At 45.0% G+C, this 27,718-nt stretch overlaps 1 protein-coding gene across 1 annotated transcript in view; it reads right to left on the minus strand.

Annotated features, from left to right (window-relative positions):
* The window catches only part of ZHX2 (zinc fingers and homeoboxes 2), a 60,434-nt gene extending 34,736 nt beyond the window's left edge, over positions 1-25,698 (minus strand). Inside the window, exon 1 of the mRNA XM_060243251.1 lies at positions 25,499-25,698. The gene's annotated coding sequence lies outside the window, so the exon portion shown is untranslated. The remainder of the gene's footprint in view (positions 1-25,498) is intronic.
* Between the last annotated feature and the right edge of the window lie 2,020 nt (positions 25,699-27,718).

The raw sequence follows: 27,718 nt of genomic DNA on the forward strand, positions 1-27,718 counted from the left end.
CAAAACATTGCAAGAGTGCTAATCTTTTAAGCATATTTTATCTTTTTTTTTTAAAAAAAACTTTAATTCTGTTTGTCTGTGTCCTTTATAAGGTTTAGATCTCTGCTATCTGGCATTACATTTTATGACACATACAACCCATCCTGACAAGGTCTCATTTAGCACTAGCACTTTTAAAAATTAACTTAATTTTAAAGCCTAACCAGATTTTAATTAAATGTTTGATGTTTGATGTAGTTTTATTCACCTGTATAATTTGGCTCTGAGCCATGTTGTTAGCCGCCCTGAGCCTGCTCCGGCGGGGAGGGCGGGATACAAATAAAATTTGTTGTTGTTGTTGTTGTTATTTATGTTAAATCCGGCCCTCATAACAAATGAGTTCAATACCCCTGCTCTAACCACTGCATCACGCAATTATGTCACCTGTGTGACACCATCATGACAGAGATCTGCTTTGTGCACATTGCAATTCTATAATTTTTGGAGATTCCATGCCTACTACTGTCAATGGGCCACATCTGAAATCCCAGGAGAGAAACAACAATGAAAGACAAAGTTAAAAAGGAGGTAATAAAAGTCAGGGAGAATAGAAGTGGAGGGATGTTCTGGCACTCATCTGGGTCAGGATGTCCCTTCATGTTTGGCACTGCACCTCCCACAATCCTCCTGAAGCTGGCGGCCAATTTTGAGATGGATTCCGCATTAGCCTTTGTCCTGGTCTCATTCTCAGCTATCGAGTTTGCGTCGGGCAGGGAGAAAGCAGGGAACACGTAGCCCCGCTCCAGAGATGCCAATGCAGAGTCCAGGAAAAATAGCCGCCACGAGGAGCCCCTCACAGAAAGGAGGCAAATGGTATATTTTCCGATGAGTTATGTCTGACAAAGACAGATGGACCCTTTTATTACTATTGATAAAAGCACAGAATATCAGGATTAGTGAATGTTCCGGTGTCGGTCCTAGTCGCTCCTCCGCTCACCAGCTATTTTATTGTTTTTAAACCCTTATTTTTTAAGCTTATTTATTATTTTAAGATTAACTCCTTAGGAGTTCTGGCTGAGTAGAGTGAAGCTGGAATCTGAATTTTCTTTCTCGACCGACAATTTGAATCAGAGATAAGGTTCCCTCCTACGCCAGCTTTGCTAATGAATAGGAATTTGTTGCTGTTACAGTGAAGTGTTTGACTGCTGACCTTGCTCACTTTTTTCTGGAGGAAAAAAAGCCCCTCACTGCTGGTTACATTTTGCAGCTGGTCTTCGAGCTCCCTAAAGTTTGGGGGCTTATTAACTTTAACAATGAAAACATCTAAACGCAGGAGAGAGGAAGAGGACTGTGCCACACCCTCTTCCAAACAACCGAAGATTAACTATTTCTATTCGTGTCAGATTCCTACCTGCAACTGGTTTGCAGTGTTGGAAAATTTAGCAGACCCCACGGAAATTGCTGCTGAATTAAATGTATCACTCCCTGAGCAGGAACTCTGCTGGGGGTGAGAGCCATCCAGACCATCTTAAAGGAATCGAGAATGGGGGTGTTGGGGCTGGGCTCTCTTGAGATTTTACAACTGACTGCTAGAACTATTGACCACCTTTGTAAAATGATCCATTTGCTGCACCATAAAATGGATTCTGTGAGCAGCATCCTAACAAATATGTCTGATAGGAAGACTGAAGTTCTTAAGGGTGGAGTGACAAAGGTGCTTATACAGCAGTCTCCTCTTCTTCCGGAGGACATTTCTACCAGAGATAAGGAGCTAATAGCTACAACTGGTTCACAACGGCTAGTGCTATTACCTACCAAGGTTAAATTGACTCTCTGTAAATACAATGGAGGCATCCCCCCTTGGAACTCAAAAATGCTGGTAAAAAAGCACTTAAAAACCTTACTGGGCAACCAGTTAAAGACATTTGACTTAAAAAACCTAGAACTGTTGCCCAGAGTGCATCAGACACAGAGAGTTATACTATCCTTCTGTACTTCGGGAATCCCCTCAATCCTTCTTAGGAACAAAGGGCACTTGATGTCCAAAGGGATTTTTCCAACCCGTGTTAACATGAACACTGTTTTGGCTCCTCTCTGCCCGGAAGTGAGATATGAAGAAGAAAGTCACCGGCTCAGATCACGCATGAGCCCTATGAAGAACATAAGGGCAGCAATGAGCGTTGTCAACCAGAAAGACTCTGCTGTTTGCCAAGTCTTTGCAAACAATAAATCTGTGCCTTACCTATCAGATCTGCTATCAGATGTGACTCCAATGGAAGCGGGTATCCAAGATGCATTTGTGGAACTCCCCAAGAGAGAACAGCAATGGATCATAGACAGATTAGAGCTATTGAAAACCCAGTTGCTCAAGTGCAGATCAGAGCAGAACCGACGTGCTAGTTTTGCAGATGTTACGCTGCAAGAGAGCATGGAGGCAGACTGTGCTATCCCGACTGCAGTCCTTCCTAACCGGGAGCAAGTGGAGGGCTGCTTAAGGGGTTAGCAATGCAAGCAAGTCTGCACCAGAACTGCGACCCAGCCCTGCAGGACAGTTCTGGGATTAGAGTGAATGACAATTGTACACTGACTACCGAGCCCAGCTCAGCTTTGATCTTACTGGTCCCCCGTACGGAAGCACAAGTTAAATCCCCATGCTGTGATGTTGGAAACTATCCATCCTACTGGTTATACTTCACTATCCTCAACAGAGCCCCAAATCATCTCCAATTCTGATGATTTATCACATCTACCCACAGAGGCTCCTCTCCCAATAATGACATTCAAAAACTCCGCCAAAAATGGCAGTGTATTTCTTGACTAGGGGAGAGTTGTGGATAAGATATCGAAGTCCAGCTGACTATTCAAAGGTGCCAAAGAACCAGCCCTAAAGATTTTATCCTGGAATATTGCAGGTTGGAAGAAAAAGGTGACTAGCACAGATTTTCAGACTTTCTTCAAACAATTTGCTATTATATCATGCCAGGAAACTTGGGCTCAGAGTGAAATACAATTTGAAGGTTATAAATCCTATTCCATGCCAATATAATCATAACTGGACAGTACAATGCAAGCAAGCAGTCATCTCAGCGAGGAGTAGTTCATCTGCGGTGCTTAGCGTTTTTTACAAGAACGGCAACCAATTTGTCCCAGCTGCCATTTGTGTTTTTAATGCTAAAACAGTTTCTCAGTTGTTATATGGGATCCCCATTTGGGTTTGCGCCCTCAATTTCCAACTTGAGCAAATTCAGGCAGCATTTTTGCGCTGTATTTTAGGGGTCCCCAAGTGTGTCAGCTATGCTGCAATGTGCCTAGAGACTGGAACCCATTTGATTGAGACCAGGGCATGGCTACTAATTATAAAGTTTTGGCTACGCCTACACTTTAGAGCAGACCCTGCTAGTTATATCCGTACGATGCTAGCAGAATCCTTCGTTTCCACTTGGTATAGTCAGATCCAGAAGAAAATACATTCCATCCCTTGGACAACCTCTATATGTTAAGTGAAACGCAGGCATTCAGAATCCTGAAACAGAGGATCTTAGATATTGAGAAACAGTCCCTTTGTTCTTCTGGACATAAAACTTGTTCCCCTTTAGCATTTGGTATCTTCCCAGATCATGGGCTGCCTGCTGCCTACCTTTTCCAGATTACTTCACCCCAGTTACACTGCTCTTTTATGATAGCAAGACTCGATGTTCTACCCTCAGCAGTATTGTCTGGGAGGTTTGTCAACAGCCCTTATCAGGATAGAGTCTGCCCATGTAATGGAAGGCACCTTGAAACGTTTGCCGATGTCTAACTTTATTGTGATTTTTATGGGGAAGTGCCGGACTGTTTCTGTCTAATTTTTATGGATTACCTGAAGCAAAGTTAGTTTTTCTTCTACTATCTGTTCCCATATCACAAGCCTGGTTGCAAAGTACCTTTTGGCTGCCATAACAATCAGGGAGCAAAAGACTAGCTCCCCTTCTTGATGTTTGACTGGTTTTTATAGCTGAAACTCCATGTAAATTTGCTATGCTGTACTTTTTATTTCTATGCCAATAAAGGTATTTGGATTGGATTGGACTATTGATAAAAGCACAGAATATCAGGATTCTTCTGGAGTCTACAACAGTGGCTGTATTTCACGTTTCAGAACAAAACAGCAGACTGCAAGTTAGCCTTCTTTTCTTACCATAACAATCAAAGCTGCAGACATTATGCCATTAATTCAGGAGCAAAGATTTCAAAGGAAGCTTAACACACCAGTCCATTTTTGTTCCTGCTGCAACAGAACTACTTTCTCTTCTTCCAATTTTTCTTACAAGGTTATGCTGTTCCTTTGCTAGTTGTGCCTTTAAAATGCACGCCCCCTGTGCTGCCCAGAGCCTACGCCTGCCCGGGGTCTAGGGGGGAAGGGTACATGTCAGATTATATTTTCTGCTCAGAAAGGGACAAACTCACTAAACTGCACTTGATGTCACTTTGCTAGTTGCGGCTTGGACTTATGAAAATAAGTGCAATAAAGCTATATAATCTTTGCTTTTTTGAAATGCTGTTAAGCTCCAAGCTAAAGATCATGGGCTCAGGAATCTCACACTCTACTTCTCTGGCCTTTCAGTCTCATCCATCTATCAAGCCTCGTTTCAGCCTTAAAGTCACATAACACTAAAATACAAGGAAAAAAAGGGGAGGGAGTGGATTTATATTATTTATGGCCCTTAAGAACCCATGATGTGCCTTCTGCTTCAGGCTGCCATGACTCTATCAAGATTACAACAATGAAGAAACAGTTTCACTTAAACAAGTAAGAAATAGCAAACTGTGTAGCACTCTAATAGCAGTTTATAATATAACAAAGCCCTTAAAGGGAAACGTCCATATCCAATTAGAAGAAATACTGTATAAATGCTGTTTAAAAAGTCTCAATATAAAAGTCGTCTTCTTCAGTCATGATGTAAGTAGTCAAATAGAAGAATCAAATCAAGGGACTGGTTTTGGTTTCAAAACCTTCATCAGCCAAGACTTTAGCTTTGCAGTTCAATGCATCATGGCTTCAGACCACACATAAAGAAAAAATAACTTACTATTTGAAGCACCAGTCCTTTCCTGTTTAGGACAAAAGTTCCATTATTTTCTGGCTGGTATTTGCTTCTCGAAAACCAGCCAGGAAATAATGGAACTTTTGAAGGTTTGAACCTGATGAAGGTTTTGAAACCGAAACCGGTCTCTTGATTTGATTCTTCTGTTTGGCTACTTACATTGTGACTGAAGAAGACAACTTTTGTATTGAGAATTTTTATACAGCAAGACGGAATGTATTTCTTCTAACTGAATATGGAAGTTTCCCTTTAAGGGCTTTGTTCTATTATAAACTGTTATTATAGTGCTACATAGTTTGCTATTTCTTACATGACTCTATCAAGAGCAGCACTTTCTATTCTGACTAACAGAAGCTTTCCAGGTTCTCAGGTAGAGGTCTTTCACATCACCTCCTACCTGAGCCTTTTAAATGGGAGTTGCCGGGGAATGAACCTGAAACCTTCAGCATGCAAAGCTGAGGCTCTGTCATTACTACACCACGTCCCTTCAGGGTACACAAAAGGACTCAGGGTAGCTGAAGTCCAGCGCAGCATCCTGTTTTCAATAGTGGCTAGCCAAAAGCTTCCAAGAAGCCTAGTAGTCAATCCTTCAAGAGCTTTTGTAAGCTCTTGGAGGACTGGCTACATCAGGGGTGCGTGGCCTAATATGCAAAGGAGCTCCTGCTAGAATTCCACCCCTGAATGTCACTTTGTTGGGCCAGGTGTGCCATAAAATGTAGCATGAGGTACCAGAAATGAGGAGGAGGGGAAGAAGAAGAGATTGGATTTATACTCCACACTTCACTTGAAGTCTCATAGTGGCTTAAAATCTCCTTTCCCTAAAAACTCTAATACAGATGATCACTTTAGTACAGATGATTTCAGATGCCAATGGCAATAGCAGGCATGATTGGATTAGGTGTAATATTCAGAGAGAAAGTAGGCATGGAGATGTCAGCATTGGTAACGAGACAGGAAAACTAGGTCTAAATTTGGTCCAGGAGGATTCAGTCCTGGAAGATGCAAAGAATAAATAGAAATAAGGCTAAAGAAGTGAGCAGTGACTCATACCCTGCCAGAAATTTTGTTAGTCTTTAAGGCGCTACTGGACTCTTTTTCTACTGCTATTAGAAACTGCAACATTAAAAAAAAAATAGTGGGGAAACATTTTAACCTTCCAGGACGTTCAGTTGCTGACCTAAGAGTAGCAATTCACTTCCAAAGGAATTTCAAAGGAAGACTAGAGAGACTGTTGAATTGCAACTGATAATGAAGATCACGACAATGCATCCTCCTGGACTGAACTGAGACCTAGGTTTCTTCTCACATTCCCTATGCCTACTATTGTCATTTGGCATCTGAAACCAGTCCACTTTCCAGTAATTAGGACAGACAGATCCACATTCTAGATGTATCTGAAGAAGTGAGCCGTGACTCATGAAAGCTCATGCCATGCCACAAATTTTGTTTGGCTCGAGGTAGACTCAGCCTTCCATTCTTCTGAGGTCGGTAAAATGAGTGCCCAGCTTGCTGGGGGGGAAGTGTAGATGACTGGGGAAGGCAATGGCAAACCACCCCATAAAAAGTCTGCCGTGAAAACGTTGTGAAAGCAACGTCACCCCAGAGTCGTAAACGACTGGTGCTTGCACAGGGGACTACCTTTACCTTTTAAGGTGCTACTGACTCTTGCTCCCTCCCACTTATAAAGATTGCAGGCTGTGCTGTTAGGTTTCTTTCCCTCCATCCATCCGGAAAGGGGGATTGCTCTCTCCCTCTTCCTCCCTTACTCACTTTCACTAACAACGATTGCAAGCCGGGCTGTTAGGTTTCTTTCCCCCCATGTGTTAGAACTGGAAAGGGGGATCTCTCTCTCTGGCTCTTTCACTCCTTCCCTCCATACAAAGAAGTGTGCTTATACATGTCAGGGCTTTTTTTGTCGCAGGAGCTCCTTTGCATATTAGGCCACACACCCTTGATGTAGCCAATCCTCCTGGAGCTTACAGTAGGCCCTGATCTTGTCAGCCTTCAGAAGCTATGCAGGGTCAGCCCTGGCTATTACTTGTCTGGGAGATCATTAAGGAAGTTCAGGGTTGTTCTGCAGTGGCAGGCAATAGGAGGAGGAGGAAGAGGATGATATTGGATTTATATCCCACCCTCCATTCCGAATCTCAGAGCAGTCACAATCTCCTTTACCTTCCCCCCACTCCCCACAACAGACACCCTGTGAGGTAGGTAGGGCTGAGAGACCTTTCAAGGACAACTTTCAAGGACAACTCCTGTGATAGCTATGGCTGGCCCAAGGCCATTCCAGCAGCTGCAAGTGGTGGAGTGGGGAATCAAACCCGGCCCTCCCAGGTAAGTGTCTGCACACTTAACCACTACACCAAACGGGCTCACACTTAACCCCTACACCAAAGTGGCCAACGACCTCTGCTTGTCTCTTGCCTTGAAAACCCTACGGGGTCACCGTGAGTCAGGTGCAAAACTTGATGCCACTTATTCCTAATGCCTCTCCAGTCAGTGCAAAGTTTTGTCATGCAAAGAGGCTGTCCAATAACACTGAAGCAACAATTTAATAGCGGCCATTGCACCTGGCATCCTTCAGCATTCCCCAGTTGCTATGGTAATATGACTTTAACAAATAGTCGTTTTAATATTTAATGGAAACCATGCCTCTTGGCAAGGCGAAGGATGAGATTGTTGCCGCAAAGGGTTCGCAGCTAAAGGCAAGTTTTCTGTGCCAAGTTTTTTGGCATCCAACTGTCAGCTCCCCTGACAGATCGCTATAATTCATTAGTTGTGCGAAATTGTACGTCTGTTCCAGGGCAGATAGCGAATGCAATGCAAATGATCATTTGGACTCTTCTGCGGAAGGTTGGCGCTTCGTCGTGTTACTATCCAAGCAGCTACGGTTGCGTTTGGGAAGCCACAATTGAAACTTCCTCCCTTCCTTTTTTTTTTTTTTAACATGTCAAGATTTTATCCAGACTTGATGTGTTCGTTTTCCGTGGATCGAGTTCGATGACTTTCTCTCCTGCAGAATACACAGAAGCCTGGCTCTGTGTGCGGTGGGAAGGGGTAGGGGGCAGGGTGGGGACAAATGAGCCTCTTTTTTGGCAGACGGGGAACTTAATAAAACAAATCTTTGGCAGGGGAACACAAAGCAGTCGTGCGAGATTGCAGGGCTCCGCACTTTTGTGAATCATTATGTGTTTCATGTAGTTTGTATAATTTATATGTTTTCATATTTGATTGGAACCTTTAAAGACAATTTGAGGGGGGCTGTCCTATCAGATTGTGTGCCTCCTGCAAAGACCTGTGGCTTTTGGAGCCATTTTGGTGAATCCGACCCCTGTCCTACCACCCCACTGCTCAAAGTTTATTAGTTTAAAATATTTATACCCCAGCTTTACTTTTAGCTCACATTTGAAGCATTCCTCCAGTCTAAGAGCTAGACTGCAGTTCAGTAGCACCTTAAGGTAAAGGTAGTGTCCTGTGCAAGCGTGAGTTGTTTTCAACTCTGGGGTGACGTCACATCACGGCAGACTTTTTATGGGGTGGTTTGTCAGCCCATGTTCAACACACATCTATCAGACCAGCAATTCATCTCCTAATTTGTTTCAACACAACAGGGCTGTTATCACTCCAAACATTAGTGAAGTGAGATGTCTGTCTGTAGACAGTGGGGAAGCGTGTGATAAATGGAAGGTTCTCCAATGCCTATCAATTGTATTCTTTTATTTAAAATAGTTATACCCTGCTTTTTAGATCCACAGGGCCCACAAAGCAGGCCTCCTATTTACCTGCCCCCAGCCCCAATTTCCCACCCCAGAGTGGGAGGAGAAAAATGGCCTTTATATAGTGATTTTTATGAGTCTCTATGGTAAAGACTAGAGAGAACAGGAGAGGCAGCCTAGAGTATCATCCAGCAGTGACATCACATCCTCCCCAAACTCTGCCTTCTGAGGTACCACCACCGCACAAATCTCCCAAGCAGGGCTTTTTTTGGTAGCAGGAACTTCTTTGCATTTTAGGCCGCATCCCTTTGATGTAGCTAATCCTACTGGAGCTTACAGTAGGCCCTGTACTAAGAGCCCTGTAAGCTCTTGGAGGATTGGCTACATTAGGGGTGTGCGGCCTAATACGCAAAGGGGTTCCTGCTACAAAAAAAGCCCTGCATTGCAGGATTTGCTGTGCTGGGAATGCTACAGTTTATATAGAGTTAATCAAATAATATTAAAAGGAACACAATGATCAAAAAAGGAAGTGGGGGAAGGTGCTGTCCAGTTGCAGCCGCATTGTGGAAACCCTACTGCCATTTCCTTCATTTGCAAAGCAACCCTGGAGTTCTTTGTGGTCTCCCATCCAAGTACTCACCAGGGACAACCCTGCTTAGCTTCCAAGATCTGATAAGATTGGATTAGCCTGGGCTATCCAGGTCAGGGCAAACCCCCCCCCCCCACCAGTGGCAATTACAAACCAAGACGCTTACAAAAAAGAATGCTCTCCACAAAAGAAGAACTTTAGAACGCAGCCTGAATTCAATACAATTGCTAACTAGTTACAAAGCCTTCTCAAACAACGCCCTTTTTAGATGGTACCTAAAGGTAACAGGGATTGAGACAGACCTCTTTAGGAAGGAGCCTTGCTGCTGTCACTGTCAGAATGCACATGTCGTCCTGATTTCAGTAGGCAGCTAGAGCATTAAGTGATTGCATATAAGGTAAAAAAAAAAAGCACAATTGTCTTAAGAGTGACCGGATGGTCGAAAGAACAAAGTTTGAATCCAGTGGCACCTTAAGGCCAACAAAGTTTAATGCCAACAAAGCATGTATGCTTCTTCAGAAGAATATCTTAAAGTATTTGATGAAGTGTGCATGCACACGGAAGATTATACCCAGAATTAAACTTTGTTTATCTTAAAGGTGCCACTGGACTCAAACTTTGTTCTATCAGGGGTGGCCAAACTTGCTTAACGTAAGAGCCACGGATGCTCGAGAGCCACAAGATGTGAACATCAGATGTTTGAGATCCACAAGGGAGGGAGGAAGAAAAATAGATGGGGGAGAGAGGTGGAAAGAAAGAAACTTTAACTTTAAATGTCTTCTCCAAGCTACCAGCTGGGTTGGCTTGGAGGAATTATTTAAAAAGAGAATTGCCTTCTCCAAGCTGGCCAGTAGGGTGGCTTCAAGAGAAGAAAAAGAAGATATTGGATTTATATCCCGCCCTCCACTCCGAAGAGTCTCAGAGCGGCTCACAATCTCCTTTATTTTAGTTTAGTTTATTTGTAATTTGTATCCCGCCCTTCCCACCAGGTGGCTCAGGGTGGCTTACAGAATATAAAATCTAACACAAGAATATAAAAATTTAAACATTTCACACAATTTACATAGTTAAAACATTAAGAACATACAGCAATCATTATAAAAACTACACTCAGTTTCAAGTGCCGGTTAGTTGTAAGCCAGCCGGAAGAGGACTGTCTTACAGGCCCTGCGGAATTGAGCGAGATCCTGCAGGGCCCTTATCTCTTCCAGCAGCTGGTTCCACCAGGAAGGGGCCATTACGGAGAAGGCCCTATCCCTAGATTTCAAATGGCCTTTACCTTCCTCCCCCACAACAGACACCCTGTGAGGTGGGTGGGGCTGGAGAGGGCTCAGCAGCTGCCCTTTCAAGGACAACCTCTGCCAGAGCTATGGCTGACCCAAGGCCATGCTAGCAGGTGCAAGTGGAGGAGTGGGGAATCAAAACCAGTTCTCCCAGATAAGAGTCCGCACACTTAACCACTACACCAAACTGGCTGAGTCAGAGTTTGGCCACCCCTGCTCCAGACCAACCCAGCTACCCACCTCTGTCTTCACAGAGGACCTAAAGCTGGGCAAGCAAAGTCCCTCCAGATGGCAGAGACCTGGAAATCTGCCCCACTGCCTCCTGACACCTCAAAGGCTGACAGAAGAAAAACAGCAACAAAACCAGAAGAGACACCATCCCTTGGAGGTGCTCTAGGATTTGGCAGAACACTCTTTAGAGTTAACCAAAGAGTTTTTGCAAATCCTAGAGTGCCCTGCCAGGCATCATGATGTCACTTCCAGTGTGCTAGCACAATGCTGTTGCACCTGTTCCTGCCTCCAAAATGCTCCCGTGAGGCCTGGCAACGCTGAGGCCTGGCAACCCCACCTAAAGTAGCAGGTGGCTGGCCTCAGGAGGACTCCACCTTGCTTGTATAATTACACAGCAGCATTTCACAACCACAAGGAACTTTGGAAAAGAATAAGACAAGGCAGAGAAGAGCCAGAAAGCCACTCATCTCTGAGATTGACTTTATTACAGTCAGAAGCACAACAGGCCTGAACGGTTCACATTAATCACTGTTCTGCATACCTTATTTCAGTCTTATATACAAAAAGAGGGAAAAGATCCTTGAAATTTACTTGTTGCTATTCTCATACGTATCACAAAGTGGGAATCGCACAGTTCAAAGACTCGAACTCCATCGATTCTCTAATAATGGAAACAAAAAGGTTTTTTATTTAAAAATCTCTTTGAATTTTGATTGAAGTTATACACGTCACATTGGGCTTAAATTAAGGCAGTGGGGACTTTGAGGCAGCGGCTAGCAAGAGGAAGACACAAGTGAGACAGCGGACAATCCTGGTTCAGTAAAGGTAGTCCCTGTGCAAGGACCAGTTGTTTCCGACTCGGGTGACGTCGCATCATGACGTTTTCACGGCAGACTTTTTACAGGGTGGTTTGCCATTGCCTTCCCCAGTCATCTGCACTTTCCCCCCAGCAAGCTGGGTACTCATTTGACTGATCTCAGAAGGATGGAAGGCTGAGTCAACCTTGAGCCGGCTACCTGAACCCAGCTTCTACAGAGATCGAACTCAGGTCGCGGGCAGAGAGCTTGGACTACAGTACTGCAGCTTTACTACTCTGCGCCACGGGGCTGCTAAAAAGGTAAAAATAGTCCCCTGTGCAAGCACCGGTCGTTTCCAACTCTGGGGTGACATCGCATTACGATGTTTTCATGGCAGACTTTTCACGGGGTGGTTTGCCATTGCCTACCCCAGTCATCTACGCTTTCCGCCCAGCAAGCTGGGTATTCATTTTACTGACCTTGAGCCGGCTACCTGAACCCAGCTTCTGCCAGGATCGAACGCAGGTCTTGGAGCAGAGAGCTCAGACTGCAGTACTGCAGCTTTACCACTCTGCGCCACGGGGCTACTAATAACCCTGGTTCAGGAGAGCACAAAATAGTGTTGCCAAGTCGATGCTGAGAAATTCTTGGAGATTTGGGGGAGGAGCCTGGAGAATTTGGGAAGGGTGCAGTAATACCACAAAGTCCACACTGAAAAGCTGCCATTTTATCCAGGGGAACTGATCTCTGTTATCTGGAGATCAGTTGTAATTCCAAGAGGCTGGCCTGCTCCATAGCTCATGACCTTCTGGTCTACACAGGAAGCAGGTCGGCCATTCAAACAACTCCTGGACTGTAGTCCTTCGTCAGGCCTTTTGTGATACGGTCCTGGTTTATCAGTACTATTTTGTGGAATTCTAGCGGGAGCTCCTTTACATATTAGGCCATACACCCCTGATGTAGCCAGTTCTCCAAGAGCTTACAAGGCTCTTTTTTTGTAAGCTCTTGGAGGATTGGCTACATCAGGGGGTGTGGCCTAATATGCAAAGGAGCTCCTGCTAGAATTCCACCTCTGCTATTACCTGCACAACTTTTCTCAATTTGTTTTTACATCCCCTGACAAATTCCCAGTGATGTGGAGAACTGCAAGTTACAGATGGGGGATATGTAAGTTCTGATGGGATCCATTGCCAGAAAGTGACTATGATTTAGATATATTCAAAAAGGAGTGGAAGAAATTTAAAGGATATATGGAGAAAGAGTGGAATGTAAAAAGACATTGGACAATTTTTTAGTATTAATGAGAAAAGAAAAATATTGAACTTTGATTGGTTAGCGGTACCTTTATAATTGAATTTAAATTTATAACTTCGGGGAAGTCAAATATTGGAGGGAGAGGGGGGTTGAAATATCATATGGGTTATTAATAAATTGTTAAAACACAGAAAGTGGGAGCCTTCACTGCCCCCACAAGCGCTAATTCAATCACAATGCTTGAAAACATGTGGAAAGTGTGAATCTTCATACCCTACATATTGCTGCTTCCAACTAATGTTAATTTCCATCAACAGAGATCCAATTAAATGTTGTTAGAAAAGAAGCCCTCTCCCAAATTACTAGAACTCGAGGGTATCCAATGAAGCTGACGAGCAGTAGGTTCAGGATGGACAAAAGGAAATACCACTTCACACAGAGAGTGATTAAAATGTAGAATTCGCAGCCAGAGTGGATATACTGATGGGCACAGCCATAAACAGCTTTAAAAGGGGATGAGATAGATTCATGGAGGATAAGTCTATCAATGGCTACTAGCCATGGCAGCTGAGGGGAACCTCTACACTCAGAGGCACTAAGTCCAGAGCTAGGAGGCAACATTGGGGAAAGCCTCAGCCTCTATGCCCTGTTGTTGGCCCTTCAGAGGAACTGGTTAGCCAACATGTGAGACAGGATGCTAGACTAGATGAACTATTCATTTGATCCAGCTGGGCTCTTACGGTTTTTACCAGAATCATCTCTCCAATGATCTGTACTTCAAAGTTAGCTAGACCACTGACTAACATTCCTGGGGAAACGTTATGGCTCTGCTTTACCTTATCAGCCAACAATTTGAAGGCAGAGACAAGTCGATGCATGACACGGTGTTACAGAATGTTTGTCTAAATGTTATGGGCAATTGGAAGAACTTGACATAGAGCTCCCACTTTCAGTGGCATCCTTGTATTCATTGCCACATCTACTTCTACCCTTGGGACTTAGCTCTCTCAAACAGAAGATAAGAAGATAAATTTGGAAGGGACTGTATCACTTCAGATGGCAGGCAGCAGCCTGTATCTCTGTGTACTTCACCATATAAACAAGAAAACAAAATTAGACCTTACAAAATGAGATATCAAGGATGAAGAAGAAGCAGAAGAAGAGGAAGAAGAAGAAAAAAAGAAGAGTTGGATTTATATCTTACTCTGCCCTTCACTCAAGAGTCTCAGAGCAGTTTACAATCTCTTTCCCTTCTTCTCCTCACAACAGATACCCTGTGAGGTAGGTGGGGCTGAGAGAGCTCTGAGAGAACTGCTTTGAGAACTATGACTGACCCAAGGTCACCCAATATCTGTGTATGGAGGAAGAGTGAGGAATCAAACTCGATTTTCCAGATTATAGTCCACTGCTTTTAACCAGAGAGCCAGTTTGGTATAGTGGTTAAGTGTGCGGACTCTTATCTGGGAGAACTGGGTTTGATTCCCCACTCCTCCACTTGCAGCTGCTGGAATAGTCTTGGGTCAGCCATAGCTCTCGCAGAGTTGTCCTTGAAAGGGCAGGTTCTGAGATAGCTCTCTCAGCCCCACCTATCTCACAGGGTGTCTGTTGTGAGGTGGGGGGGGGAGGTAAAAGGAGATTGTGACCGCTCAGAGACTCTGAGATTCAGAATACAGGGTGGGATATGAATCCAATATCATCATCAACCACTGCTCCAAACTGACTCAACTGCTTCACCAAAATAGTTCCAGTTTATCTTTCTCCCTTTGTTCAGCCTAAGAGTGTGCAGAAGCATTCATTCCTGCAGTTCCCCAAATGGACAATCTCACCAAGGAACCAGAGCTAAACTTCTGGGAAGCTCACCATCAGAAAACCACTGTCAAGGAGAGCACACAATGAGTGTCCTGTGTCTGAGAGGGATACCCAGTTCTCACATCTTAACATACAACACTGAGAAAAGTGAACAGTACTACAAAATGCACGTCCCTTTGTTGAATTTTTGCACTTCTTCCAGCAGTCCCCGGAAACTTCCAAGACGTCGGCACAGGAGCCTCGTGAACAAAATGCTACGGGGCGTGGGAGAAGCTGCAGTGAAGAGGAGGCATCAGATGAAATTGCATCCATTTCCCTTGTTTGCCAACAAAGCCTCCTATCAGCAGAAGCAATGGGAAGAGCCACTGCAGTATGAAATGCAAGCCCAATACTCAGTCTTGCTGGTCTAAACATCTGTAATGTTCTACTGGTACTTCAAGATGTTAGCAGCTCCGGAACTTCAAGCTCAATGATACACACGTGAAATATTTTTTCTTCAGCTCCATAATGTTCTATCCCTGAACATTTTATATGCCATCTTTGACTTCTGTACCCTAAAAAGACTATTTCTGGCCACATGCAAACCCCATGTTCACAGCTCCCACACCACCCCTACACTAAGTGCCACAGCCTGTATAACCCTGTCATTGCTCTGGTTCAGGATATTTCTGTATAAGCCAGAGGCAAAGAGAGCAAACCTAAGCAGGTTCACTCACAGTCCTGTTCAGGTCTACTCAATGGGACTTAGTTCTAGGAAAGTGTTCATAGGATTCCTGCAAAAAATTCTCAACACACTGATTCTGGCTAACCAGGAAACTACTGTATCAGCTGCATCCCTGAGCCAGTTAGCTATAGACAGGGCTTTTTTTTTTTATTTTGATAGAAAAGGCCCAGTAGGAACTCATTTGCATATTAGGCCACTCCCCCACCCCCTGATGCCAAGCCAGTCAAAACTGCATTCCTGTGCACTCCTGCTCAAAAAAAGCCCCGCCTATAGATGTTTTCCTGGACACTTGAAAACACAGATTCCTGTTGCCAATGTGCTTTAAGAGGAAAGATTACTGGATTGAGATGCATCCCCAAAAGCAAACCTATTGCTTACAATTCTACTTGATTACTCGGTTACCAAAAATGGTACACCCATCCTGCAAGGGATTTCCTCATTTTTTAGGAACTACAGCTAATAAGGAGAACAACCAGATGATGGCTGGATTAGGTGGATCCGTTTTACAGATGCTGACACTTTCCTTTGGGCCAAGGAACCTTTCACAGATGCAAGGAAGTTCTTCTGGGAGACTTCCTTTTGCCAGGGGAAGATTTTCTGTGCCAGGGGAAAGTGGAACCATAGCAGAACAGATCCATAGGATCCAACCCATCGCAGTTCATTGGGCGCTTTCGAGAGGATTGAAAGTGCGTTGTTTAGCGTGTGTGCAAGAGCCTGACAAAAATGGCCATTTAGGTCAACAACCATGAGGGTCTTCCAGATTGCATCTGCAAACAAGAGTAAGGAAATACCTTCCCTGCAAGCTATTTCCATGTCACATGGTGCATTAACACAACTCACAGGTTCAAAACAAAAGCCAGGCCATCCCTATGAAATAATCAATTCAGTTGGCAGGACAACAAAGTTTAGTTTAGTTTATCTGATTTATATCCCACCCTTCCTACCGAAGCAGGCTCAAGGCAGCTCACAAACGCAATAGAACAACAATAAAAACAGTTATATTAAACATTACAATAAACCATTTGAAACTGTTTAAACAATTTGGTGCTAATTCCATATGATTTAAGATGGCGTTCTTGGACATCCAATTGGATCTGATATCGTGGCGATGGTTGTCATTCAGTTAAAAGCTAACTGAAATAATATTGTCTTGCAAGCCTTGCAGAACTGAGCAAGGTCCCACAAGGCTCTGACTTCCTCAGGCAGTTAGTTCCACTAGCAGGGGGCAGTGATGGAGAAGGTTCTTTCTCTAGCTGTTTTCAGTCTTGCCTTCCTTGGCCTGGGGATCGATAATAGATTTTGTGTGCCTGTTTGATACAACAGGGCAGGTGACCTACAGACTGCTTCCAATGGGACACAGCCCACTTCTTTGTTCAGTCTCATCCAACTCCACTCCTTACTATGGTCTTGATCCCACATGGGTTTTGTATATGCAAATCCTACTATTCCCAGCACAGCCTTTTTTGGGTGGTCAAATGGAACTCTGCCTTCCTTTCCGACCACCAGAAACACTGGTTGAAGCCAACCCTTATTCTGTTCATCTTTCACTGACAAGGTTGGTTCAAGAATTCATAGATGTATGAAAAATCTTATCCGTTGCCTAAGTCATCGTACATAATTAACCAGCCAATTATTTTGCCTCACGCTGCAACCTGAGATATGAAAATGGCCAAGATGAGGCTGGATTTTTTTGCATGAGGATCAATATTTTGCAAAGAAGAAACAAGGCTTCTTGCAAACAATGCAGAGTTCAAACAGCATCTTCTAAAAAAAAAAAATCAAAGGTTATTTTAATAGGCAGTGTTGTACAGTGGCTGAAGTGTCCAACAAGAATCTGGAAGACATGTTTGAATCATTACTCTGCCACAGAATCATAGTTGGCTCTCTCTCTTACACCAGAGGATAGCTACTGTGTCAATAAAATGGAGGATGGGGTAAGCCACTTTAGGTTCACACTGAGGAGAAAAGTGGAGTATAAATCTCTACATGAATAAATGGTTAGAATGTCAAGACAGGTATGCATCTATGTAGTACCACTCGTACGGCTATTGTCTTAAGCAGATGTTAGAATCAAAAATTATTTTAAGAGACCTTACTTGGTATTATTGACAGGTATATTTTACCTTTTTATAAATCTTTGCAAAGGTATGAAGCTCACTACACAACATTGGAGCACTCACTTACTCTCTCTGTCAGGCTAACCTACTTCACAGGAAGATTGTGAAGAGAAATCGGAAAAGGGGAAAAGCATAATGCCACCAGCAGCTTCTTGGAAGAAGAGCAGGATAAAAACATAAGAAACAAAGATGCTCTGTTTGTACATCACTTCAAACCATGATTTAATTAAACTACCAGGTAGAGAAAGAAGTACTTTTCTCCCTTTCTCACAATACAAGAACTCGTGGGCATTCAATGAAATTGCTGAGCAGTCAGGTTAAAACGGATAAAAGTTGATTAACATGTGGAATTCACTGCCACAGGAGGTGGCGGCGGTTACAAGCATAGTCAACTTTAAGAGGGGATTGGATAAAAATATGGAGCAGAGGTCCATCAGTGGCTATTAGCCACAGTGTGTGTGTGTGTGTGTGTGTGTGTATACACACACACATACATACACACATATATTGGCCACTGTGTGACACAGAGTGTTGGACTGGATGGGCCATTGACCTGATCCAACATGGCTTCTCTTATGTTCTTATCTGCAGTTAACATGCTGATGCAAACATGGGCCACTCCACTAACCACAGTTAGTTAGGGTACATCAAAGCAGTATCTGAAAATATGGTGGTGGTTTACTGGGCTGACCCTGTTACTAGGCAAACTAGGCAACTGCCTAGAAGCTGGTTTTCTGGGGCACCAAACTGGGCACTCCCATATGACTCGGTGGCATTATCAGTGCAAGGGGGGGGGGCAGAAGTTAGCCTTGCTTAGGATTGCAAAGAGTCTAGGTCAGCCCTGGTGGTTTAGTAACAAGTTAGTCTTAACCAGGGGTGGAATTCTAGCAGGAGCTCCTTTGCATATTAGGCCACACCCTCCTGATGTAGCCAATCCTCCAAGAGCTTACAAAATAGAGCCTTGTAAGTTTTTGGAGGATTGGCTACATCAGGGGTGTGTGGCCTAATATGCAAAGGAGCTAGAATTCCACCCCTGGTCTTAACCATTCTGACTTCATGTACCAGCACAGATAACATGGCTTAATCACCATTTGTTCTCCGGCCACTCCCTGTGCCACAACGCAAGCCAGGATACCAGCAGGGGAATAGCAAATGGGATGAAACCATAACCTGTCTAGGGATTGTTTGCAAACTGAATGCCGGTTTCACAAACTAACCATTAATACTTTGGCAGAGTTCAGATACAATGTGAAGCCATCAAAGCAGTCCTGGCTTAGAAGAAAAACTTCACCACTAGGCCCCAAATAGTAACGATTTAGAATCTATCAACCACAGCTGTAAAATGTCTTCCTCCCAGGCCAGTTTTTCAAAAGATACAGGAACTCTGATTCAGAGATCCTTGGGTTTTTAAAAGGAGACATCGGTGATTGTCAATGGAGGCAAAGCATTTGTAGAGTTCCTCTGGATCCCCAGATTAAAGGAAGACCAATGCATGTGGGAGATGCTTGCGCTGAAGAACGTACAGAATGGTGAACCAAGCGAAAAGCTGTGAGCCATGAGTGGGGTCATTGCTCACTGGTACAGCACGCAGATAGTCCCAGAGATCAGGTGGAAGATGATGTGGGAGACCTCAGTCTGAGACCCCGGAGAGCCACTGCCAGTCTGAGTCCAGTACTGACTTCAATGGATCAATGCAATGTAGTGCAATGTAGCTTCATCTGTTCACAGCCCTTTAGTTTCAGTAAAGCTGCAACCACACACACTAATTAATACACTTTCAATCCACTTTTAATGCACTTTCCAACTGGATTTTACTGTGTGAACTGGCAAAATCCAGTTGGAAAGTGGATTGAAAGTGCATTACTTAGAGTGTGTGACTGTAGCCTGAGACTGTCTAAATAAGCATAGCTTGAACTGAATATATTTAGACTTTCAGAACTCCACAAGTGTTTTCTTCCCACTTCCTAACAATGCACGGCTTTCCAGCATCCCACTGATTGCGATATAGCTCTATGTTGAGAGGAACATATTGTTTCTATTTAATTGTTAGTATAACAACCCTGTAAAAATATGAATCAAACATGATAAACTTTTACTAAGCTTTTTTATCCAAGTTGTTATTTCACTAAAAGCAATCTTTGTCCAAAGTGCTTCAAGAAACAATTTTCTTCACACCAAATAACAAAGCAAACAAGTAGAATACACATTCCCTATAAATCTATAGAAAGCACATTGGTTGGCATGCCCCCAGTCTTTCCTTTAAAACAAAAAAAGCTGCACTGTTTCCATCCTCAAAATGTAGCACAGCTTAAATTCACCTGGAACCTTGATATACAGAATCAATACCATTCATGGTTTGAAGCCACAATCTTATGCCCGTTTGCTGGGATATGTCATAAACTGCATTCAGATCTCCATCTATGATGGGCAGGAACACATCTAGCGCATTACCGCCTATTCTCCCAAAATGGGGATGAAACCAACACTTAGAATCCTGTTTTGTAGGGAGGAACAGGGCTTTTGTAGCAGGAACTCCTTTGTATATTAGGCTACGCCCCCTGATGTAGCCAATCCTCCAAGAGCTTACAGGGCTCTTCTTACAGGGCCTATTGTAAACTCTTTGAGGATTGGCTACATCAGGGGGGGGGGGGTGTAGCTTAATATACAAAGGAGTTCCTGCTACAAAAAAAAAAGCCCTGGGGAGGAAACGGAATCTAGCATGCCTAGGTACCTGCATTCACATCTCATGGTTAACTGGAGTTTGATTCAAAGCGTGTACTGGAGAGACACCCTGACTCAGAGCATCTTCTTTGCAGGCAGACACACTGAGGTTCAGTCCCCAACATCTCAAGTTAAAATGATCCAGTAAATAATATTAGCACCCAGGTAACAAGTGATGTGAATTACTTCAACTAGAAACCCTGGAGAGCCACTGCCAGTCAGAACAGCAGACTGACCTTGATAGACTAACAAGATTCACATGTGTTTCACATAAGATGAGAAATAGGAGGGAAAGTACAGGGCTTTCTTTGAGCATGAATGCACAGGAATGCAGTTCAGCCTGGCTTGGTGTCAGGGGTGTGTGGCCTAATATACAAATGAGCCCTTGCTGGGCTTTTCCTACAAAAAAAGAGCCCTGTATGAAACAATGGCGACATCTGGGGTGTGGCCTAAAGTGCAAATGAGTTCCTGCTGAGCTTTTCCTACAAAAAAAAGAGAAAGAGAACAAGTTGTACTCGGGCTCATCCAAGACAAAGAGTTTTGTTGTGATGTCAGAATAGCTATGTCAAATTCAGTGGGCATTATTCCCAAACACAGCCGTATATCATAGCAACCAGAAATCCACCACACTCAAAGCCTCTATAACCATTCTCATTTTAAAATAACACCGCACACGTTTACAGCAAACACAGGATATATTTGTTGAAACTTAACTTTCTACAAAATTAATATCCTATAATATGTATAACGATCACAGACCATTGGAGGGTTCAGTGTTTCATATAAAGTTTAAAACTAAACCCAACAACCTAACTTAAGCCAGTTTTAGTTATAAGAAGAGTTGGTTTTATACCCTGCCCTTCATTACTCTAAGGAGTCTTGGAGCAGCTTACAACCCTTTCTCTCCCCACAACAGGCACCTTGATGAGGTAGGTGGGGCTGAGAGAGTTCTGAGAGAACTGTGACTGGCCCAAGGTCCCCTAGCTGGCTTCATGTGGAGGAAGAATGGGGAATCAAACCTGGTTCTCCAGATTAGAGTCTACTGCTCTTAACCACTACATCACGCTGGCTCTCATACAAGGACCTATAGGTATGGGAGGCAGGCAGTGACAAAGCACCTCTGAATGTCTCTTTCCTTGAAAACCTCATGGTGGGGTCACCATACGTCAGCTGTGATTCAAGGGCACTTTCTACTGCCACCATATCTATGGGATTTTAAATGGGTCACAGAAATCCTCAAACACTTCCCCGTTTCCGTGAGGGCTGCACGCAGCACTTGAGGTAACTCTCTGGTTTGATCTTTTTCCAGCAATGCAGTTGCAGCAGCTCCACCCCTGCTCACCCTGCCCCAAAGCAAGCTAGAGCAGAAGATGGCAAGGGAAGACATGGTTCCATTCTCCTTCATGATGGAGAATCACTCAGATGGGAGGGTTCTCTGGCTAAGTACCAGCCAGCTGTCTTAGGCGGCTCACAGATCTCAGTTCCTCTGTTCTGACTGCTGGCGTACGGTCCTTCATCTTGCTTAAATAGCAGAGGTAGATGGCAAGAACAAATAAGGGTACTATATTTAAAAAGTATAGGAAAGGTACTGGATTCTGTCTATACAGAGTAGGACTGCTGGCCCCTATCATTCATTACTGCTTTCTCAAATAAGCAGCTGCTCTTTCAAAACTGCAGGCAGAGCCATGGACAACCTAGGACCTTATGCAAATCATGGTTGCTAAGTGATCACCCAACCTTTCCAATACTCCTGCACAAACCATGTCAATCACTACTGCAGATTCTGCCCATTGCTAGTTGATGTATACAAATGCACCAGAAAGAAATGAGCTGCCCGAACTGGATATAATTTTCGATCATACCTTTTTTTGTGCGTGAGCATGAAAGTCATGGAACAAGGTTCATGCTTTTAATAATGTTGCCATTTGGCCACATGGAATCAAATGTGAATCCATCAGGGCTTTTTTTGTAACAGGGACTCCTTTGCATATTGGGCCATACCTCTCTGATGTAGCCAATCCTCCAAGAGCTTACAGGGCTCTTCTGACAGGGCCTACTGTAAGCTCCAAGAGGATTGGCTACATCAGGGGGGTGCGGCCTAATATGCAAAGGAGCTCCTGCTACAAAAAAGCCCTGGAATCCATAAACACCTGGTTCAGTGCCCTGACCTGGACAGTCCAGGGAAGCCCGATCTCATCAGATCTAGGAAGCTAAGCAGGGACGACTCTGGCAAGTACTAGGATGGGGAGACCTCCTTGGAATACCAGAAATCAGGAGGCAAGGGAAAGGCTTTATTTAGCCACCTCTCTGAATATCCTCAAGGACCCCAGTAGGGGTCCGTCACCAGGGGTCACCATGATTTCCAGGTGCACATATCCACACAATTAAAAAACAAATAAACCCAAAACCCATCTGGCTTGGCTCAGTGTATCAACACTTGGTTCATGATGCGTATGTATTTGCATATACCTGTAACCACTGAAGAAGGCCCATAGAGCCGAGACACATTTAGTCTTGTTCACCGTGATTGTGGTACACGTTTGTACATCATCAAATATTCATATGCAGGGCTTTTTTTTTTTAGCAGGGATGCACAGGAATGCAGTTCCGGCTGGCCTAGTATGCAAATGAGTTCCTCCTGTGTGAAACTATGATGATGTCAGGGAGTATGGCCTAATATGCAAATGAACTTCTGCTGGGCTTTTTCGACAAACAAGCCCTGTGTGAAACAATGGTGATGGCAGGGGGTGTGGCCTAATATGCAAATGAGCTTTGTCTACACAAAAAAGCCCTGTTCATATGTATTATATATGTACATTGTGGAATTCTTGGTCCAGTGGTTTTCAGTCCAGAGGCAGAATTCAAGGCCTGTGTTTTAAAATTTGCATTTTAAGTGCACTGTATAATAAAACTGACTTGTTTTGTTTAATTCAGTTTTATATTCTTTCTGCTCAGCCTTCCTGATCCTTGACTCAATTTTTTTATTTGACCCGCCCCCCCCCCCCTTTCTACAGTAGGTCTGCACAATAATAAGCCTTTTAGGGACCCGATAAACTTGCTGAAATCGCTGATTGGCTAAACTGCAAGAAAAAAGGGGGCGGTGGTCTAGCGTCTGATTGGCTACGATTTGGTGTTATATAGGCCTGCTCTACTGAACCCGAAACCCAGCCATGATCCATAGTGGCACTTCTACTGGACAAAGGCCATGTTGAAAAAAATCTGTTACCAACTCCTATTTACATGGAAACGAAGAATCCTGCACAACTAAAAAAATATGGCATTTTAAAAAACTATTCCTTGAAGTTTGTCCAAATAATTACCAACTCTTATGTATAAGAAAACAACGAATCTAGCACAACTGGGGGAGGGGGGAAGCATTTTTTGAAAGATTCCTTGCAGTTTGTCCAAATGATTGTCATTTATACTTTCCCCTGCACCACATACACCACATGTAGGGTAATCACCCTTTCTTTTGCAGCCTTTACAAACCCTTATCCATCTGTGTTCCTGGACCCAAGTGTTAGATCGGCCCAAAACCTCCCGAAGCCGTCTCAAGCAGGAAAAGAAAGGTGTAATGTGTCTTTAAAAGAAAAACCCACCCAGCTGTACATCAGCCTGAAATTCCCACACCAAGCAAACAAAAGGCGCTCAAGAAATAGTTCAGGGCAGAGACCCTCACATGGCTTTGAAGTCAATCAATCAGGTGGAACTCCACAGCAAATCACAACTTCACTTCCTTGAAAATGAAGTCCCCCCCCCTCCCCACAATAAGAGGAGAAAATATGTATCGCTTTCTGTCTCCCCTAGTGTGAGCCAGCCAGGAGAGGTGCCAATCAAAACACAACACACCATACGAAAAAATGAAGCCATCAAAAGAAAACCAGTTTCCTTGGAAGCTTTTCCCAAAGGGGGACGAATGACCCGAAAACGCACACCCAGGATTTCTGGTCCTGGGGGATTAGAAGGAAGAAACTGACACGTGAAAAACAACAACGGGTAGGAGTAACCGGGGCGCTTTTTTTTTTTTTTTTAATGCATTAGCCATGGGCGAAGAAGACTTCGCAAGAGGATTTGCTTAATTTTTTAAAAGGAAAAAAAAGAGCCAAAAATAAAACAGGGATGCGCCTCGACCAAGGGAGAAAGGAACGCTCGCCTATAGTGGAAGACTGGGGGAGGGAGGGGGAGATATTTGGTGGCCAGCTTTCGGAGGGGAGAGGCGAAGCGTGATGTTTCTTTTGTTGTTGTTTGGAAACCCCCGGCCCGTCTCCGTTTGGACCCCCCCTTTCCCATTTTAATGCAACGTCTGCTCCGCTGCTGGTGCCATCTGCAGTTACGGGGAGGGGGGGGGGTCCACGATCCAGCGAGTCCCGGTGCCCGGCTAGCGAGCCACATTCAGGACACATCGCCAAGCGGGTGGGGGAGGGGGAAAGCGCGACGGCCAGCCCAGATCGGTGCCAACTCGGAGCTGGAGCCGATGGTGGCTTAACGCTTTGGGGAGGGGAGGGGGGGTGCTGCTTCTTAGGGGCGCCCTGGGGAAGGCGAGCTCTCGGAGGGGGTTTCTTTTTTGGACCCCCCCTCCCGATTGCAGCTGTGCAAAAAAAAAACGACAACGCGCCCCGGCGCTTCTTTTGGCGAGGCCGCCTCTCCAAGATCGCCTGCTCTCCTCGCCTCTCTACGTAACGCCCTCTCGAAAGCGGACGCCATATTTTGTATCGCTGATGTCGACACAGGGAAACGTAGACATGTTTTATTTCGGGAGAAAGGGGGGGGGGGCGCGATCCCTCGTCTTTTTTTCTCCTTAGCCCCCCTCCCCGGACCGAGAGACCCCCCCTATCGAAACTTGAAGGATGCGTGGGAAAAAAGACACCTTGCAAAGAAATAAACCAATCCACTTTTTTTTTTGCAAAAAGCAAGCCGATTTCTCCCCCCCCCCCGGCCCCTCCGCCTTCCTTTCCTCTCCTCCCCTCTCCCCAAAGCGCTCTCCACGGAGCTTTGTTAGGAGGGACACGGGAAAAGTTGCGATTTGGGCCAAAGGAGCCCCTCAAGTCCAACGTGGCTAAAAAGGAGATCCAGCGGCGAAGCCTGACTTCCTCGTTCCGACCAAAGCTGCCGCTGGATTTTTTTTTTCCAAGGGCGGGCGAGCGAAGGGAAGGCGACGGAAGGGAGGGAAGGCGGGCGAAGTTTTCCCCCTTACCTGCGATCAAAGCTTTGGAACGCGGCGAGGCGAACTTTCCCCTGAAATGGAACTCTCAGTCTCTCTCGGGCGCGCGTTCGAGAACGCGGGGAGACGCGCAGCCAGGGGAGACCCTCGCCGGAACAATCGCCCCCTTCCCCCAAAAAAGGGGGGGGAAGCGAAACCCAATGGCGATTTTTTTAAAAAATAAAAAAAAAAAACCCCTCTCGGATCGGCGGCGGCGATCTACGCCAAAGCCCACGTGATCTCTGACGTCAGCTGGCGTATTTGCATACGATACAACCCGCGGCGCCCGCAGAAGCCCGCGAGGAAAGTTTTGACGCCAAAAGCCAACTCCGGAGTCGCTCGCCTTCCCCTTGACCCTTCCCTTGTGCAAACTCCGGCGAGCCCTTGGAAGCTGCGAGAGCGGCGCCTTTTTGTGTTGTGTGTGTATTGGCGGATCGAGGGTGCATGGCAAACCCCTGCGTGTGGACCTGGGAGGAAAAGCCGCAAAACACGATTACTTCTGAGGATGCACGGGTGGTGGGGGGGGGGGTGGTGGTGGTGCAGCGGTGGAAATCGGGTCTTTCAGTCTCTGGCTGTGATCACACATGCTAAATAATGCAGTTTCAATTCACTTTCCAACTGGATTTTGCTGTGTGTGAACTGGCAGAATCCAGTTGGGAAGTGCATTGAAAGTGGATTAAAACTGCATTATTTAGCATGTGTGATCACAGCCGTTCTGTCTGCAGGTGGAGCCCCCCCCCCCAAAAAAAAATCTGTGTCACGTTTTATCTAAACTTTCATGTACCAGTCATGTAATAAGAGTGGGAGGGAATAACAACTCATATAGCTGGGGGGGGGGGGGCGAACACCTTCGGCAGTCCCGTCTGACGAGTAAAAACTCTTAAGGGCAGCTATCCTAAAGATTTTCATAGAAGTTGCCGTGCAAGCCTAGGCAAGTTTACACCAGTAAAAAACCCCACGGAAATCAATGGGCTTCGATCAGAGGCACTCCGCGTAGAATTGCACGGGTCACTTCCGAGTGTAGATAGATAGATTGGGTTGCAATTCCATCCGCTTGGAACAGCAGGGCTTTCTACTCATGCTTACTATCCGTGACCACATTGAAACCAACGGGGCTTGCTCTTTATACTTAAGAGCACAGAGTATAAGACCATGCATGAACAGCTAAAAGAATCGGGCAGCCTATGAAACGACAAAGGGAAGTCTGGATCGTGCCCGTTGATTTGATAGCAAGTTTGTTGCCAGTCTCCAGGTGGGGGCTGGAGATCTCCCGGAAACCCCCCTTTAAAACTTGTATTCCGCTTCTGGAAGAAAATGGCTGCTTTGGAAGGTGGGCAGCACGGCTCTCCCGGGCGCCACCCTCAAATCTCCCAACCCCAAGTAAATCTCCTAAAAATCCGGATAGCAGTTGGTGGAGTTTGCTGCATCCAGAATACTGTTGGTCCACAACTCCTAACTCCACGTAGTCTCCGATCCCCAAAACCGGACTTCTCCAGAAATAGTCTCAAGTCCCACAGAACAAAGGTTGAGTCCAGCGGCACCAACTGAGGTTTTCTTCATGGTATAACCTTCCCTCTGAAGAAGCGCGCCTGCACGCCAAAGCTTATATCCGGAATCAGGACTTCCTTTGTAGAAAAAGCCTAGCAGGAACTCATTTGCATATTGGGTCACACCCCCTTACGTCACCATTGCGCCACACGGCTTTTGGGTAGGAAAGGCCCAGCAGGAACTTATTTGCATATTAGGCCACATCCCCTGATACCAAGGCAGCCGGAACTGCGCCCCTGCTCAAAAAAAGCCCTGCCCAGAATGACGCTGGTTTGGTCTTAAAGGGGCCACTGCACTCAACACTTGGTTCTGCTTTCAGAGAACCTGAATCCAAATTTCCATCGAATGAAAGCAGGCTAGATTCCCGCCCCGCCCCCCCGAAAATGCGCAGTCCTAAACTGCAAATTGGGCGCACTCACTTCTAAGTCGACGCAGTCGCAAGAACGGGGTTTGAATTCAGCGTCTGAACTTTGAAATCGTTTGGAGAGGCGTGCCGGTTTCCTCCGAGGTTCCCTTTCCAGGCAATTGGACCCTCCGTTGATAGCCCCTTGGGCAAAGAGAGTTGGGCATTTGTTTCTTTTCTCGTGGCCTTCAAACCGTCATCCTAGGTTACATTCTAGAGTCTAAACTAAGAAAGTTGCTAAGATCTGGTTCCTCGACTCAGGA

The sequence above is a fragment of the Heteronotia binoei genome, chromosome 7 (genome assembly GCF_032191835.1).
Source record: "Heteronotia binoei isolate CCM8104 ecotype False Entrance Well chromosome 7, APGP_CSIRO_Hbin_v1, whole genome shotgun sequence".
NCBI lineage: Eukaryota > Metazoa > Chordata > Lepidosauria > Squamata > Gekkonidae > Heteronotia > Heteronotia binoei.